Raw genomic sequence first — 17342 nt, 5'->3', positions numbered from 1 at the left:
CCAGCCAATCCGCTGGCTGGGGGGGGGGGGGTTTGCTCCGACCTTGCTGCAGCCGCCGCTGCCGCTGAGGAGAGGGAGAGCCCGACCCGAGAGAGCAGACCCAGAGGAAGGTCTGTCTGCTTTCACGCCTCATTGCTGAGCAAAAAACAGCGTTCTTGGCCGTTCCTGTGGCGTACACCCCTCCCCCCTTTTCTCCAGCTGGACGGCTTGTCTTTGGGGCGTTGAGGCAAAGCACAGCAGAGGGGATCCCCTGTCCCCCCCCCACTTTGTGGGAGAGCTTGCTTGCAGATAGGGATAGCGCACGGTTGGAGAGCCTTTTATTTGTAATTGCTCTGGTTGCTTAGAAGGGTAGTTGGCGGATGAAGTGAATCAAGTCAACTTTAATCGTTTAACCTGCCAGACAAAGGGCCAGTTTAAAACAGCGGCTGTCTAGTTCACAGAGTTCCTGAACAAGCCTGCATGGAAACACCGGTTTCCATAATAACTGAAATGTGCTTCATTTGCAACTAAGTAGAGCCTCTCTGCTAATGCAGAGCACAATCCACAGCTTCAGGCAAGGCCATTTATATACCCAGAATCCAGAGCAGCCTTTTCTCATACTCCTCTGAAGTACCACCACTGCAACACCAGCGCTTGGCCTTCTGGCACCTGCAGGCTAGGGAAAGAGCTCTTTAGCACCCTGGGGTGGAGCTCCTTCTCAGCAATAGCACTGTCTGCTCATTCCCAACTTCTTCAACCAGTGCCTCTGTGCCTTCTGTAAATGTCTGGAGTAAATGTCTAGCAGGAAGTGTCTGTCCTCTCCAGGATGTTGAAATACTGAAGAAGGCGCCCAATAGCCCTAAGGCGGGGGCGGAGACAGTACTTAAGGATGATCAAGCATTGCGTATGAAGGTCCAGGAGCTTGAAGAAAAACTCCAGCTGTTGCCAGAAATACTCCAGGATCCGCAAGGAAGAGGTATTTTTGAGAATCCTGTCTTCACAAATTCCGGGGACATGGCCCTCCCAGTGTTAAGGTGGGGAGGTGGGGTTGGGAGTTTGCAAATAAGAGTCAAAAGTTAAACATGTAAAGGCTAATGGAATTCTATTTAAAAATCAAAAGTCGCTGTGGTGGTTCAAGTTATAGTGTCAGACAAAAGACAAGATGGAAAAGAAAAGATAAGGAAGAGAGAAAAGAGATAGAGAGAAAAAGAAGAAAGAAAGAAAAAGAAAACACAAAAAATCCTACTGAAAATTGTTTGTTTGTTTGTTCAGAAAAGAGAAGAAAAAGAAAAAAACCATTGTAATAAGTAAATAGAAAAAGGGGGGAGTGGGGATGGAAAAGTAGTTATATATATGTAATGGTTATAAGGGGTTACTTGTGCGTAAGTTGCCGTTACTTTTGGCTAGATCGCCTGGCTAACCATGCCTTGGCTGACAGCCCTCACTCCGTGGCCATTCAGTCGCTTGCAGAATCCGTCAGTGGGCGTTTCTTGAACCTCTTCCAGCATAGAAGCTGTTTGACGCCAAGTCTCCGCCTACTCTCCCTGCGCGGGACTCTTCTGCGCAAGGAAGGAGTGGGCAGAGGCGTGCCCGTGCTCTCTCCACTGGTCTCGGGTGAAGAGTCTTGGAGACCTCTCTCCGAATCCTCCATCTCCCTCCCTTCCCTACTGGTGTTACGCTGAATTCCTTCCCCCCTGCTGGTCCCCTCTCCTGCATCGCTTTGGAGCCTTGCCTCCACCTCTCGCTCCGATGTCAGTTCCCTGACATCCAACTCCCTCCCAGGACCCCCTCCACCCCCGGCCCGACCCTGTGACGTAACTTCGTCTCTCTCTTCGGCCGACGATGCGGGGAATCCCCGGAAGGAGCTGCCGTCGTCCTCCGAGGACTCAAACCCCGCTTCCCACCCGGTCCGATTTCTTCGCGCGGGACGGGCTTCCCAGTCTGATTCCTCCTCCTCTGACATTTCTCCTCCTTCCTCTTTGGAAGCAGGAAAACCCACAAAATCCTCTTCCTCGTCTGTGGTCCCAAATTGCTCCTCCCAGAATCTCTCTATTGGTTTGGGCTTACCCGGATACCTGTTGTGGAACTCCTCCACAAGATATCCATCATCTTTCTCCCCCGCAGGAACCCACGTGTTTTCTGACTCGGGCTCCCCTTCCCAAGCTACCAGGTACTCCACCTGCCGCCCCCGCCCCCGCCCCCGCGAATCTAGGATCTCCATCGCCTGGTTGTGGTGTTCCCTCTCCTCTACTTGCGGGTGTATGATGCCTTCTCCCCCTTCCCCCCGGAACTCCCTCTCCCCCCTGTACGGTGAGAGTAGGGACCTATGAAACACCGGGTGGATCTTCATGCTGTCTGGCAACTTGAGCCTGAATGCCACAGGGTTCACTTGCTGCGTCACCTCAAAAGGTCCTAGCCGTTTTGGCCGTAGCTTCTTGCACCCTCCCTTAAAGGGTAGCCCTTGGGTGGACAACCATACCCTGTCCCCCACCCTTATAGTCTCCCCTTCCCGGCGACGCTTGTCTGCTTGCCTCTTGTAAACTTCCTTGGCCCTTTCCAAGTTCATCTTAAGTTGCTGGTGCAGGGCCTCCATTTCTTCCACAAACTGTTCTGCCGCAGGCACGCTCCACCCTTCCTCCCCCCTCCCGGGAAAGGCCCTGGGGTGACACCCATAATTAGCCATGAATGGGCTCATCCCCGTGGACACATGCTCAGCGTTAGTCTCTCTACCCAATCGTTCTGTCTCTCGTTGACGTAGCAGCGTAGGTATTGCTGTAAAACACTGTTCGCTCTCTCTGCTTGCCCGTTGGTCTCCGGGTGTCTCGCCGTCGAGAATCCCACCTCCACCTGCAATAAGTTCATGAGCCTCCTCCAGAACCTCGAGGTGAATTGTTTCCCGCGATCTGAGATGACCCTCGAAGGAGCCCCATGCAGCCTGAAGATGTGGTCAACAAACAGCCTGGCCGTTTCCTCTGCCGTTACTGCATGTGAGCAAGCTATGAAGTGGCACATTTTGGTTAGCAGATCCACTACTAACATGACTGCTGTCTTCCCTCTAGACTTGGGCAAATCTGTCATAAAATTGATAGATACCACCTCCCAGGGTCTTCCCGGTGTGGGTAAGGGTTCCAGCAACCCTGCCGGGGCAGCCCTCTCCCCTTTAGCCCGTTGACAGCGGTCACACCCACGTACATACTCTCGTACATCTTCCCTCACCCTTGGCCACCAGAACTGCCTGGTAACCAGCAACATAGTTTTGTGTTGACCAAAGTGACCCGCTGTTGGGTTGTCATGAAGCTGTTTGAGCACCCTTTCCCTCAAGGTCTCCCCTGGTAGTACAGCAGCCCGTCCCTTTCCTCAAAGCCTCCCTGGTCTCCCCTCGCTTCCCTGAGTTCCCTGATTCTGGTTTGAGCGAATTCGTCGTGGCGAATCAGCTCGGTTAGTTCTCGTTTTCCCACCAACGCTCCCCCACACACCCATCGTTCCTCTGGGAACACGTGTCTCACTTCCGGTGGACCCTCTCCTTCCGTGTACTCCGGCTTCCTGGACAGCGCGTCTGCCCTCACGTTCTCTTCTCCTGGCACGTACCGGATCTCGAAGAAGAACTTGGAGAACTCCTGTGCCCACCGAATCTGTCTCTGGTTGAGAACTCGAGCCGTTCTCCAGTATTCCAAGTTCTTGTGGTCCGTGCACACCTGGATCTTGTGCTGGGCTCCTATTAACAGATGTCTCCACTGCCAAAAGGCTGCATAAATTGCAAGCAGTTCGCGATCATACACCGTGTAGTTTTGTTCCGACTTGCTCAGCTTCCGCGAGAAAAAGGCGCACGGTCTCCAGGCGTGCTGCCCCCCCCGGCTGCAACAACACCGCTGCGATGGCCCGATCTGATGCGTCTGTCTCCAGCCTCATTGGCTTCTGCAGATCCACGTGCAGGAGTTGCTCCTCCGAAGCGAACACCTTCTTTAGTCTTTCGAAGGATTGTTGGGCACTTTCGGTCCAGACGAACTTCCTCTTGCTACTGAGACAATCCGTGATGGGTGCTGTCAAGTGGGCGAAGTTTTTGATGAACTTCCGGTAGAAGTTGCTGAACCCGAGGAACCTCTGCACATCCTTTCGTGTTTCGGGGGTCTTCCAATCTAGCACCGCCTGCACCTTGCTGGGGTCCATAGCTAGGCCCCTGTCCGACAACTTGTACCCCAGAAATTCCACTTCCCTGGCGTGAAATTGGCACTTCTCCAGCTTGACCCACAACTGGTGCTTCTGCAGTCTCTTTAGCACTTCCCTGACGTCCTGGACATGCTGTTTCTCATTGTCCGAATAGATTAGGACGTCATCCAGAAATGCTACGCAGTTCTTGTACAGTAGGGAACCCAACACGTGGTGCATGAAGGCTTGAAAACAGGCGGAGCCTGACTGTAATCCAAATGGCATGACCAAGTACTCAAAGGCCCCTAGGGGGGTGAACATGGTGGTTTTCCATTCGTCCCCCTCCCTCATCCTAATCAAATTGTACGCTCCCCTGAGGTCCAGCTTGGTGAAGATCTTTCCCTTCCTCACCCGTGTTAAAATGTCATCAATTCTGGGCATTGGGAAGGTCACGGGTTCTGATACAAGGTTTAACCGCCTATAGTCTACGACCAATCTGGGCTGATTCGTGGTTTTTTTGTCCACCAAGAACACAGGGCTGCCCCCCACTGCCTTAGATTCTCTTATGAAACCTTGTCAATAAAGTCCCGCAACTCCTGCATCTCCCGATCCGACATGGCATACAGCTTACCCACTGGCAGCTGCGCCCCTGGGAGTAAGTTGATTTGGCAGTCAAAGGGCCTATGTGGTGGCAGCCTGTCAGCCTCCCTCTCGCTGAAGACCTCCTGCAGGTCAGCATACTGTGGCGGCACCTCTCCTCTCGGCTCCAGTGCTGTTCCCGCCACTCTGGCCACCCTCAGCCTTGGCCTCTCCTCCCCCAGACAGTGTTCCAAACAGTGAGCTGACCCAAAGGTGACTGTTCGTTGATGCCAAGCCACCACTGGATCATGTAGTGCTAGCCAGCTCATGCCTAATATTATTGGGGGTCCCGCCAGTGTGGCCACGTGAAAGGCAATGGTTTCCGTGTGCCTGGAAACCCTCATTCTCATTGGTGGGGTTTGATGCGTCACCTCCCCTCCCAGCAGTTCCCTGCCATCTATCGTGGTGACTTGGAGGGGAAAATCCAGTGGCAGTAGGTGGAGTTGGTGCTCTAGTGCGAACTCCTTGCTGAAGCAATTGCAGGAGCTGCCTGAATCCAGCAGTCCCTTTACCTTGACTGGGTGTCCATTTGGGAGTTCTAGCACCACCTCTATGGCTATGGACGCCTTGGGGGGGTCTGGTTGGGGCACTTCCATTAGTTGCTGGCCTGGCTGCTGTGCCCCCCGATGGGCAGCCAAGCGTTGGCGTTTCCCTGCACCTTCTCCTCTGCTCCCTCCTCCTCACCAAGAGCGGCTCCCACCATCCCTTGCCAAGCCTTTCTTTGTGGACAAGCCCTGGCAAAGTGTCCTGGCCGTTGGCAGAGGAAACACTTCTTGGTGCCTTTGCCATCCTTTCCCTCCCTCTTGCATCCTTCGCTGGCGTTTGAAACCTCTCGCGCGCGCGCCCCATCGATTTCCATTGGCTCAACGGACCGGGAAGGCTGCCTTGGCATCTCAGGAATGTGGTAGTCAGGGCAACGCTCTCCTCTCCCTTCCCGCCTCTCCAAAGCGCGCGCTTCCTGTCTGACTCCTATCGCAAGCACAGCTTTGGTCAATTTGTCCATCGATTGCGGGCGGGGCGCGCGGGAGAGCTCGTCCTTCACTGCTGGGGACAACCCCTCCTCAAACAGCATCTGTATAGGTGGGGAATCTAGGTTCCATTCCAGCCGGTGTATTAACATCGCAAAACGGGACCAATAGTCTCTAACTGATAGGTCCCCCTGCTTGCACCTCATCAGTTCCCGCTGGGTCACACTCTGCTCCACTTGGCTTGAATACATCGCGTCCAAAGCCTGAAAGAACTTCCGAAGCTCCCTCATGGCAGCATTCTGTGTGGCCATTAGGGGCCTGACCCATTCACGCGCCCCATCCTGCAGATGCCCCACGATATATGCCACCCTCTCTGCATCATCAGCAAAGTCATCGTGTTGCAGTTCCAAAGCGTACTCTATTTCCGTTCGGAACGCATTATAGTCCTGGGGCTTCCCCCCAAACTTGTGTACCAGTCCAGGCACCTTCCTTGCCACGGGGGTGGGTCTGACCTGCGCATCCTGAGATCGCCTTTCATCCAGCCGCGCCGTCAGCAGAGCTACACGCTGTTCCAAATCTCGGTTCCTCTCCACCAGATTCTGCACACTCGCAGCTTGCTCCGCGGCGCCGGCACCTCCAGTCTGACTCATGGTCTCCTGCCTGTGCACAAGTAACGTCAGAGACTGACGGATTGCTGTAATGGTTATAAGGGGTTACTTGTGCGTAAGTTGCCGTTACTTTTGGCTAGATCGCCTGGCTAACCATGCCTTGGCTGACAGCCCTCACTCCGTGGCCATTCAGTCGCTTGCAGAATCCGTCAGTGGGCGTTTCTTGAACCTCTTCCAGCATAGAAGCTGTTTGACGCCAAGTCTCCGCCTACTCTCCCTGCGCGGGACTCTTCTGCGCAAGGAAGGAGTGGGCAGAGGCGTGCCCGTGCTCTCTCCACTGGTCTCGGGTGAAGAGTCTTGGAGACCTCTCTCCGAATCCTCCATCTCCCTCCCTTCCCTACTGGTGTTACGCTGAATTCCTTCCCCCCTGCTGGTCCCCTCTCCTGCATCGCTTTGGAGCCTTGCCTCCTCCTCTCGCTCCGATGTCAGTTCCCTGACAATATATATATAGAATTCTTTAATGAGAAATTTTTTAAAAAACTTTTTAAACTTTTTTTGAGTGATAGCAGCTCTTTTGGCTGAGGTGTGGCATGCAGCTGAAACAGTATTTCAGGAAACTCAAGCATTGCCTATGAAGGTCCAGGAGCTTGAAGAGAAACTCCAGGCGTTGCCAGCAACACTCCAGGAGCCGCAAGCCAGAGGTATTTTTGAGAATCCTGTCTTCACAAATTCCTGGGACATGGCCCTCCCAGTGTTAAGGTGGGGAGGTGGGGCTGCGAGATTGCAGATAAGAGTCAAAAGTTAAAAATGTAAAGGCTAATGGAATTCTATTTAAAAATCAGGTCAGGACCACAGATCCACACCTGGGAGCTTGATGGCAGCTGAAGGGATCCACGGTGATCCAGGACAAGCTGCACTTGCTGCTCAGGTAAGGCCAGAAGGAGGCTTACCAGGCGTCCCCGGTTGCCAGGGAGAGTCCCCGGATTCAGCAATCTGTCCCCGGCAGAAATTTGTCCCCGGAATGTCCCCGGATTTGCGCCTGGGGACTTCCTGCGCTGCAACATGGCTGAGGCCATGGCAGCAAGCAGCATCGGAGGTCCCGACTACATCCGGGGACATTAATTAAAGCCGGGGACATTCCAGCCAGTTCCAGCCAGCCAATCCGCTGGCTGGGGGGGGGGGGGTGCTCCGACCTTGCTGCAGCCGCCGCTGCCGCTGAGGAGAGGGAGAGCCCGACCCGAGAGAGCAGACCCAGAGGAAGGTCTGTCTGCTTTCACGCCTCATTGCTGAGCAAAAAACAGCGTTCTTGGCCGTTCCTGTGGCGTACACCCCTCCCCCCTTTTCTCCAGCTGGACGGCTTGTCTTTGGGGCGTTGAGGCAAAGCACAGCAGAGGGGATCCCCTGTCCCCCCCCCACTTTGTGGGAGAGCTTGCTTGCAGATAGGGATAGTGCACGGTTGGAGAGCCTTTTATTTGTAATTGCTCTGGTTGCTTAGAAGGGTAGTTGGCGGATGAAGTGAATCAAGGCAAAAAATCAAATATCTTTAATACGGTCAGTGACCAGAAAGCAATTTATAAAAAATATGACATTAAAAGTAGTATTGTACTACAAATAACAGTAGAAATATGGTCAATTCACAGAATTGGTGCTTATATTTATGACCGGGTTTCGACTTTTAAGGTTTTAAGAATTCAATTCAGGTGTCACTACTGTTTATTATCGTTCCTTTGATGTTTACAATTTGATCTCCGTTGTTGACATCATTGCTCGTCTTATTCTTGTTGCATTGTAACAGTACTTTGCCACGGACCTGTTAATTTCGGGCTCTTTGTCAGCTAAGAGGTGTCTGATATAGGTGTCGTCTGTACTACGAGGTATTTTCCTCAGAATCGGTTTGATCAGCTCTTTTCTTGAGTCTCGATATAATGGGCAGTATAAGATGACATGCCCAATGGTTTCGATTTCGTTGCTGTTACAGGGACATAATCTTTGTTCGATCGGTATTTTATTGTATCTTCCCTCTAGAAGAGCTGAAGGGAGAGCGTTAAAGCGGGCCCTGGAAAATGCCCATCGGTGTTTAGCGTTGTCTAGAACTTTGAGATAGTTTGCTAGATGGGGCCTTTGGGGATTGTATAGAAGTTTATAAGTTATCGGAAGTTGGTTAAAGTCATTTTGGGCTTCAATGTCCCTGAGTCTTTCTTTGATTATGTTCTTGGCCCTTCCCCTTTCTAAACTTAATAAATACTCTGGGGAGAGACCATATGTGGCCAGTTTTCTGAGAGTGCCCTTCAACCAACTAGATTGGAATTTGTCAAGAAGCGTCAGGGAAAGTAGTCCAACCGGCGAGTTGTTAAGTCTTAGCCAAGTGCATAAGGTTCTTATCCATACTTTGGCTTTGATGCTGTATAAGCCCGCTTCCAGTCGTAGGGCGGCGTTTGGGACGCATTTAGGTGTTTGCAGGAGTGATCTAAGGAAGCCTGATTGTATCTTTTCGTATGGGTCTAGATTAGAGAGGGAGACGAGTGGAGCGCCGTATAGTATTTGTGCTATTGGTTTTGCAGCGAATAGTTTGATTGTAGCAGGGATGAAATTTCCTCCCGTTGTACGATGGTATCTTAGGATTGCTGTTGTGCTTTTTTGTGCTGTAGAGGAGCTGTAATTTATGTGGGCAGTCTTCTTCCTTGATGCTTGGAATATAACTCCTAGATATTTAAAGCATGTCACTTGTTCAATCTCCTGATTGTCTAAATTCCATCTGTATATTTTCCTTTTGTTAGAGAAAACCATGATTTTTGGTTTTTGGTAGTTCACTGCTAGTTTCTCTTCTCTACAATATTGGGATAAGCTGTTAAGAGCTCTTTTGAGGCCCATCTGAGTCTGGGACAATATAACCGCATCGTCTGCATAGAGTAGGATAGGCAGTTTTTGGTCTGCTAATTTTGGGGCATGTGTATCCGCTCCTTGTAGGTGGTCTATTAGGGAGTTTATATAGATGTTGAACAAAAAGGGGGCCAAAATGCATCCTTGTTTAACTCCCTTTGTTGTTCTAATGAAATTAGAGAGTTGACCTTCTTGGCTGCATCTTATACAAAGTCGTGTGTTGTTGTACAGTTTGTATATTAGTAGCAGCAGACGTCGGTCTATGGATGATTTGTTGAGTTTGTCCCAGAGTCGGGTTCTTGGGATGGAGTCAAAGGCTGCTTTAAAATCTACAAATGCTGCGAATAGGTGGTGATTGTGGTGCGACGTGTATTTCTCAGCTAGGTGCTGTAAGATCAGGCAGTGATCCATTGTGGATCTCCCCTGTCTAAATCCTGCCTGTGCATCATCAAGAATCTTCGCTCTTTCTATCCATTCGCACAGTTTCTCACTGAGGTGTTTAGCGTATAATTTACTTATTATATTCAGGAGGCTTATAGGTCTATAGTTGGAGGGATCGTCCCTCAAGCCTTTTTTGTAAATGGGAATAATGATGGAAGTCCCCCAGTCGTATGGAATCTGTACGGTTCTATCTATATATGTGAATAGAGAGGCTAGCAAGTGGGCCCACCAGTTCGCATTGGTTTTAAAATGTTCCGCTGGTATACAGTCAATTCCGGGGGCTTTCCTGTTCTTTAGTTGGTCAATCAGCAGATGAGTCTCTGTTGTTGAGACTGCTGGCCATGGCTGTATCTGATCTTCCGGTATGTCTAATGCATAGGACTCATCGCTAGATTCCTCGTAAAGATTATGGAAGTGTGTTTCCCAGGCTTTCATTGATATGCAGCAGGATAGTTGTGATAGGCCCCTATCCGGCTGTACAGCAACGATTCTCCAGAATAATGATGGGTTACTTGATTTGGAGGCCTCTATCAGTTGCTGCCATAATAACTTCATTGCGTACCTTTTCTTTTGTGTCAGGAGTTTTTTGTAACTTCTTTTGGCTTCAAGCATCTTTTGTCTGTTATCCTCTGTTGGATTATCCTTATGGCAGATGAAGGAGTGGATCAATGATTTCTTGGAGGCTATACACTCATGATCGAACCACTCCCTGGAAGTTTTCCTATGGTGGGGAGACTTGGAATTCGGTTTTACAACAAACTCTTGAATTTTTTGTATAAGCATTTCATATGTTGTCATCATGTTTGGGGCGCTCTCCTCTATTTCTAAGCACCCTTCCATAATTGCTTTTGAGAGACGGTAGCTCTCCTCAGATTTGTACCAGTTCGATATCCGCTCGCTCACTTGTCCATTCCATCTGATTTTCTTGAGGCCTGTTCCGGGTGTTAGATCTGGTTGATATCTGTGTTGTGGTTTGGGCAGATCAAAGGGTAACTCACACATGAGGGATAAAGGTAGGTGATCACTTTCAGCTCTTGCTGTAATGGTGAATTTTGATATCCTAGGGATCAGGTCCTGGGAAACAATGCAATAATCTATCGTTGACAATTTGTGTCCTGACCAATATGTATATTGACCAGGATAATCTCCTTGTATAGCCCCATTCAGTAAGTGTAGATTCTGTCTGTAGGCCATCTGTACTAGATGTAGTCCTCCAATGTTGCATGTCTTATCGTAGGATGATCTTGTCATTAGGGGTGGGATAATTTCCATTTCTGGAGGCCATTGGTGAAAATGTGCGTATAGGGCGTTGTCATTGGGGCCCACTCTTGCGTTTAGGTCACCAGCTAGTAATATCATGGCTGACGGGTGTTGTCTCCTCCATTGCACCACGTGGGCTTCCACTTCTTTCCATAGTTGTTCTACTTGTGCCTGCCGTCGACATGTAGGTAAGTCTAAGTTTATGCATAGCAGTTTGATTTGTCCAAAATCTAAAACTGCTGCTACAGACCATTCATCATTGGAGGGTAATTGGGTAATATTAGCTTGTATCTGCGTTGAGAACAGTAAGGCTAAGCCTCCTTTGGGTCTGCCCCCTCTTTGACTAGGTGTTGCTCTTTTTATACACGAGTGGTAATTATCCAGGTAGAGCTCGTTTATCGACCAGGTTTCCTGGATGAACAGGATGTCAAATTTTGTGAGGAAGTCCATTAGATTGGGATCTTTACTTTTAGCTCCCCACCCTGCGATGTTCCACGTACAGGTGGTCAGCTTGTGATTTTTGATTGTCAGACATCTCAAGGGACAATCAAACTTAGGTTTATGGCCAATTTGGGATTTATCATTCATTATGTCCCTTTTGGGGTGTGTAGTGGGACATTTTGGCACGGTGTGTACTTGGACATATTTTAGTGTCCCGGAGGGGCGTTCTTTCCCCGTGACCTTATTTCAGTCATCCGTGTGAATGGTGTCTAGGGCTCCTAGGTTGTCCACAAAGATTGAACCGTTCTTGCCTGGTGGTACCGCTATTTCAGCTTGATGTGTTATTGTTTTCTTTGTTACAGGTGGTTCCGTAGGTCCCAGTTCCTCTGGCGATAGGAATAGCCTTAGTATCCACTCACTGTTGTGGTATAAGTTGCATAGTTAAATTCCCTGGTGACGGGTGTGGCTAGGAGGGTAATAGATTTCCTTATGGAAGCTAATCTTTCAATTAGTGCGTCCTGAGCTTTATGTATTTGTTCAATAGTTGCTATGAAGCGGTTTTCCTTCTCTATGCTGGAGCTTTCATCTGGTACGTGATTTGGGGATAGGGTTTTTGGTCTTTTAGCCAGCTGGTTTGGGGCTTTATCTGCCTCTAGTTGAAGCATCTTACAGTTCTCGTCCATCATAGACATTGTCGGCTTTATTTTTATCTTATCAGTCTTGATTGTTCTGGTTGCTTAGAAGGGTAGTTGGCGGATGAAGTGAATCAAGTCAACTTTAATCGTTTAACCTGCCAGACAAAGGGCCAGTTTAAAACAGCGGCTGTCTAGTTCACAGAGTTCCTGAACAAGCCTGCATGGAAACACCGGTTTCTATAATAACTGAAATGTGCTTCATTTGCAACTAAGTAGAGCCTCTCTGCTAATGCAGAGCACAATCCACAGCTTCAGGCAAGGCCATTTATATACCCAGAATCCAGAGCAGCCTTTTCTCATACTCCTCTGAAGTACCACCACTGCAACACCAGCGCTTGGCCTTCTGGCACCTGCAGGCTAGGGAAAGAGCTCTTTAGCACCCTGGGGTGGAGCTCCTTCTCAGCAATAGCTCTGTCTGCTCATTCCCAACTTCTTCAACCAGTGCCTCTGTGCCTTCTGTAAATGTTTGGAGTAAATGTCTAGCAGGAAGTGTCTGTCCTCTCCAGGATGTTGAAATACTGAAGAAGGCACCCAATAGCCCTAAGACGGGGGCGGAGGCAGTACTTAAGGATGATCAAGCATTGCGTATGAAGGTCCAGGAGCTTGTAGAAAACCTCCAGCCATTGCCTGCAATACTCCAGGAGCCGCAAGCAAGAGGTATTTTTGAGAAAAGGGGGGGAGTGGGGATGGAAAAGTAGATATATATATAGAATTCTTTAATGAGAAATTAAAAAAACCTTTTTTAAAAAAAGAGAAAAATGAGTAATAATAATGAAAATGAGTAAATGAGTAAGAAGTGAATAGAAATGGATGAATAATGAGTAAGAATGTATTAATAAAAAAGGGAGGGTTGTGTGTATAACTAAAGAAGAAGGAGGAGAGAGAAAGAGAAGGGAACAAGAAAAAGGGGCAGTTTTCATTCTCCTGTGGGACCCCCAGGGCTTGGTGTCGGGTCCCTAGATCGGGGCTGAGGCGGCGGTTCCAGGAAATGGGCTCCAATGGTTCAGGCCGCCTACCTGGGTTCATAGGGTTTGAAAATACGGATAAGAAATGGACTGAAAATAAACTCAGTAACATAAAGCATGGTTTTTGCTGTGCCCCCCTGCACTGGCAGGGGAGGGTCCATGCCGCGTTCTTCTAGCCCCCAGCCGGTCCCCGGTACCCGGTTCCTCTGCTCTTTTGCTCCAGCCGCTGGTGATATTGGCTTGGGGTCGGAGCTGGGCTAGGTGGGGCGTTCCCTCCAGGCTTCCCTGTCTCTCCCGATCCCCTCCTATCGTTCTCCTCCCCCCCCCCATGTTACCTGTGGGGGCGCCTTACCAATACAGTCGTGCCTTGGATCCCAAACGCCTTGCAACTTGAATGTTTTGGCTCCCGAACGCCACAAACCCGGAAGTGAGTGTTCCCGTTTGTGAATGTTCTTTGGAGCCCAAATGTCTGAAGGGGCTTCCGCGGCTTCGGATTGAGTGCAGGAAGCTCCTGCAGCCAATCGGAAGCCGCGCCTTGGTTTCCGAATGTTTTGGTAGTCAAACGGACTTCTGGCATGGATTCCGTTTGACTTCCGAGGTACCACTGTATATCTTCTCGGAGCAGGGGCAATCCCATTGCCACCTTCAGTTCTGGTAAAGCTAAGAATTGCTTGTGCAGATCTTGATGCCTTCAAGGCCGAGGCTGTCATCTGATGAGACCCAGTACTCCTATCAGAGAAGCAAATCCTCAAATACAGTCATACCTCTTCTTCCGCTCAGTTCAGGTTACGTCTTTTCAGGTTGCGTCCCGCGGCGACCCGGAAGTAATGGAACGGGTTACTTCCAGGTTTCGCTGCTCGCAAATGTGCAGACGCTCAGAATGACCTCACGCGCATGCGCAGAAGCGGCAAATCGCGACCCACGCGCGCGCAGACGCGGGTTGCGTTCTGCTCATCATGTGAACGGGGCTCCGGAACGGATCCCATGCGCAACCAGAGGTACCACTGTAGTTGAAATGCCTGACTTGCTCAATGGCTTGTCCATTTAGGAGCCATTTCTGCTTCCTGGGCTGTGCCCCCAATACTACGGCTTTCGTCTTGGAATAATTTGTACTCAAATCTTTGTTACGACACAGTCTCCCAAAGTTCTTTACTAATCGCCTCATAGCCACTTGCGTTTGTGCTAACAACACCGTATCGTTGGCATGTAGCAAAATGGATACATTATGGGATAAAACTGAAACAGGGAAATATCTGGCCATTTGGGTTCCTTTATTACATCATTTACATAAATGTTAAAAAGCAGAATTTTAGAAAGTATTTCAAAGTGTTTAAAATGATTTAGGAATTACAAGGTTAACTTTTTAAAAAAGATATTAAATAAGTTTTTAAAGCCTTTATGTGTAACTGCTGATGATGTTGGGGGGTGGCGGCAGCTGCGGTTGTAAGACTCCCTTAAAACTGATTTACAGTGCTGGCTCTTCGGGATTGAAAGGGCACATAAAAAGGCCTTGCCCCAAATTAAAGAAAAACCAACAAACAACCCCAGTCAAACAATTAAAAAAACCAGCCTGTGGAGCTCAGATGAACAAGTCCCACTTTGGTGCAACTTGAACGGAATGACATGCACAGATGCTCCCTTCTTTTTCTCAGTGATAGCAGCTCTTTTGGCTGGGGTGTGGCAAGGAGCTGAAACAGTATTTCAGGAAACTCAAACATTCCTTGTGAAGCTCTGGGAGCTTGAAGAGAAACTCCAGGCGTTGCCAGCAACACTCCAGGAGCCGCAAGCCAGAGGTATTTTTGAGAATCCTGTCTTCACAAATTCCGGGGACATGGCCCTCCCAGTGTTAAGGTGGGGAGGTGGGGCTGCGAGATTGCAGATAAGAGTCAAAAGTTAAAAATGTAAAGGCTAATGGAATTCTATTTAAAAATCAGGTCAGGACCACAGATCCACACCTGGGAGCTTGATGGCAGCTGAAGGGATCCACGGTGATCCAGGACAAGCTGCACTTGCTGCTCAGGTAAGGCCAGAAGGAGGCTTACCAGGCGTCCCCGGTTGCCAGGGAGAGTCCCCGGATTCAGCAATCTGTCCCCGGCAGAAATTTGTCCCCGGAATGTCCCCGGATTTACGCCTGGGGACTTCCTGCGCTGCAACATGGCTGAGGCCATGGCAGCAAGCAGCATCGGAGGTCCCGACTACATCCGGGGACATTAATTAAAGCCGGGGACATTCCAGCCAGTTCCAGCCAGCCAATCCGCTGGCTGGGGGGGGGGGGGTGCTCCGACCTTGCTGCAGCCGCCGCCGCTGAGGAGAGGGAGAGCCCGACCCGAGAGAGCAGACCCAGAGGAAGGTCTGTCTGCTTTCACGCCTCATTGCTGAGCAAAAAACAGCGTTCTTGGCCGTTCCTGTGGCGTACACCCCTCCCCCCTTTTCTCCAGCTGGACGGCTTGTCTTTGGGGCGTTGAGGCAAAGCACAGCAGAGGGGATCCCCTGTCCCCCCCCCCCCACTTTGTGGGAGAGCTTGCTTGCAGATAGGGATAGTGCACGGTTGGAGAGCCTTTTATTTGTAATTGCTCTGGTTGCTTAGAAGGGTAGTTGGCGGATGAAGTGAATCAAGTCAACTTTAATCGTTTAACCTGCCAGACAAAGGGCCAGTTTAAAACAGCGGCTGTCTAGTTCACAGAGTTCCTGAACAAGCCTGCATGGAAACACCGGTTTCCATAATAACTGAAATGTGCTTCATTTGCAACTAAGTAGAGCCTCTCTGCTAATGCAGAGCACAATCCACAGCTTCAGGCAAGGCCATTTATATACCCAGAATCCAGAGCAGCCTTTTCTCATACTCCTCTGAAGTACCACCACTGCAACACCAGCGCTTGGCCTTCTGGCACCTGCAGGCTAGGGAAAGAGCTCTTTAGCACCCTGGGGTGGAGCTCCTTCTCAGCAATAGCACTGTCTGCTCATTCCCAACTTCTTCAACCAGTGCCTCTGTGCCTTCTGTAAATGTCTGGAGTAAATGTCTAGCAGGAAGTGTCTGTCCTCTCCAGGATGTTGAAATACTGAAGAAGGCGCCCAATAGCCCTAAGGCGGGGGCGGAGACAGTACTTAAGGATGATCAAGCATTGCGTATGAAGGTCCAGGAGCTTGAAGAAAAACTCCAGCTGTTGCCAGAAATACTCCAGGATCCGCAAGGAAGAGGTATTTTTGAGAATCCTGTCTTCACAAATTCCGGGGACATGGCCCTCCCAGTGTTAAGGTGGGGAGGTGGGGTTGGGAGTTTGCAGATAAGAGTCAAAAGTTAAACATGTAAAGGCTAATGGAATTCTATTTAAAAATCAAAAGTTGCTGTGGTGGTTCAAGTTATAGTGTCAGACAAAAGACAAGATGGAAAAGAAAAGATAAGGAAGAGAGAAAAGAGATAGAAAAAGAAGAAAGAAAGAAAAAGAAAACACAAAAAATCCTACTGAAAATAGTTTGTTTGTTTGTTCAGAAAAGAGAAGGAAAAGAAAAAAAAAACATTGTAATAAGTAAATAGAAAAGGGGGGGGAGTGGGGATGGAATAGTAGATATATATATAGAATTCTTAAAACCAAGATGTTGACAAAGAATTTGACTGAAGATTTAAGAAATCAGTTAGAGCTGCAAACAGGATTCAAGGTGGTGAAAAAGGTGAAATATTTGGGTATTTGGGTCTCCACGGAAAATATAAATCTAGTAGAAGATAACTATACAAGGACCTGGAGAGAGATTTAAAAAGATCTGGACACCTGGAGTAGGATAAAACTCTCCTGGTCGGGTAGAATGGCAGCAATTAAGATGAGCATTCTTCCAAGGCTGCTGTTTTTATTTCAGAACATCCCGGTGATTAGGGACACGACAATGTTTAAAGATTGGCAGAAAACCCTGTCCAGATTTATTTGGCAGGGCGAAAGAGCAAGAATCAAATTTAAACTACTTACAGATCGTAGAGATAGGGGAGGGTTCGCCGTTCCGAACCTGAAACTATACTATGAGGCCTCGTGTTTGTGTTGGATCAAGGATTGGATTGTTTTGAAAAATACAGATTTGTTGGATCTGGAGGGATTTAACGCCAGATTTGGTTGGCATGCGTATCTATGGCACGATAAGGAGAGGGTCCATAAAGGATTCTCCAACCATATTATCAGAGGAGCGTTACTTGAGGTATGGAACAGAAATAAGAGACTTATAGAAAAAGACACCCCCTGGTGGTTATCACCAATTGACATCCTAACAATCAAAAAATCAAACATGGAAAGTCAAAGATGGACCTATGAAGACCTACTGATAAGATCAGATAAA

This window comes from Podarcis erhardii (genome assembly GCF_964252035.2).
Source record: "Podarcis erhardii genome assembly, chromosome: W".
Lineage (NCBI taxonomy): Eukaryota > Metazoa > Chordata > Lepidosauria > Squamata > Lacertidae > Podarcis > Podarcis erhardii.
The sequence above is the reverse complement of the archived record's forward strand: the minus strand, read 5'-3'. Positions refer to the sequence as shown.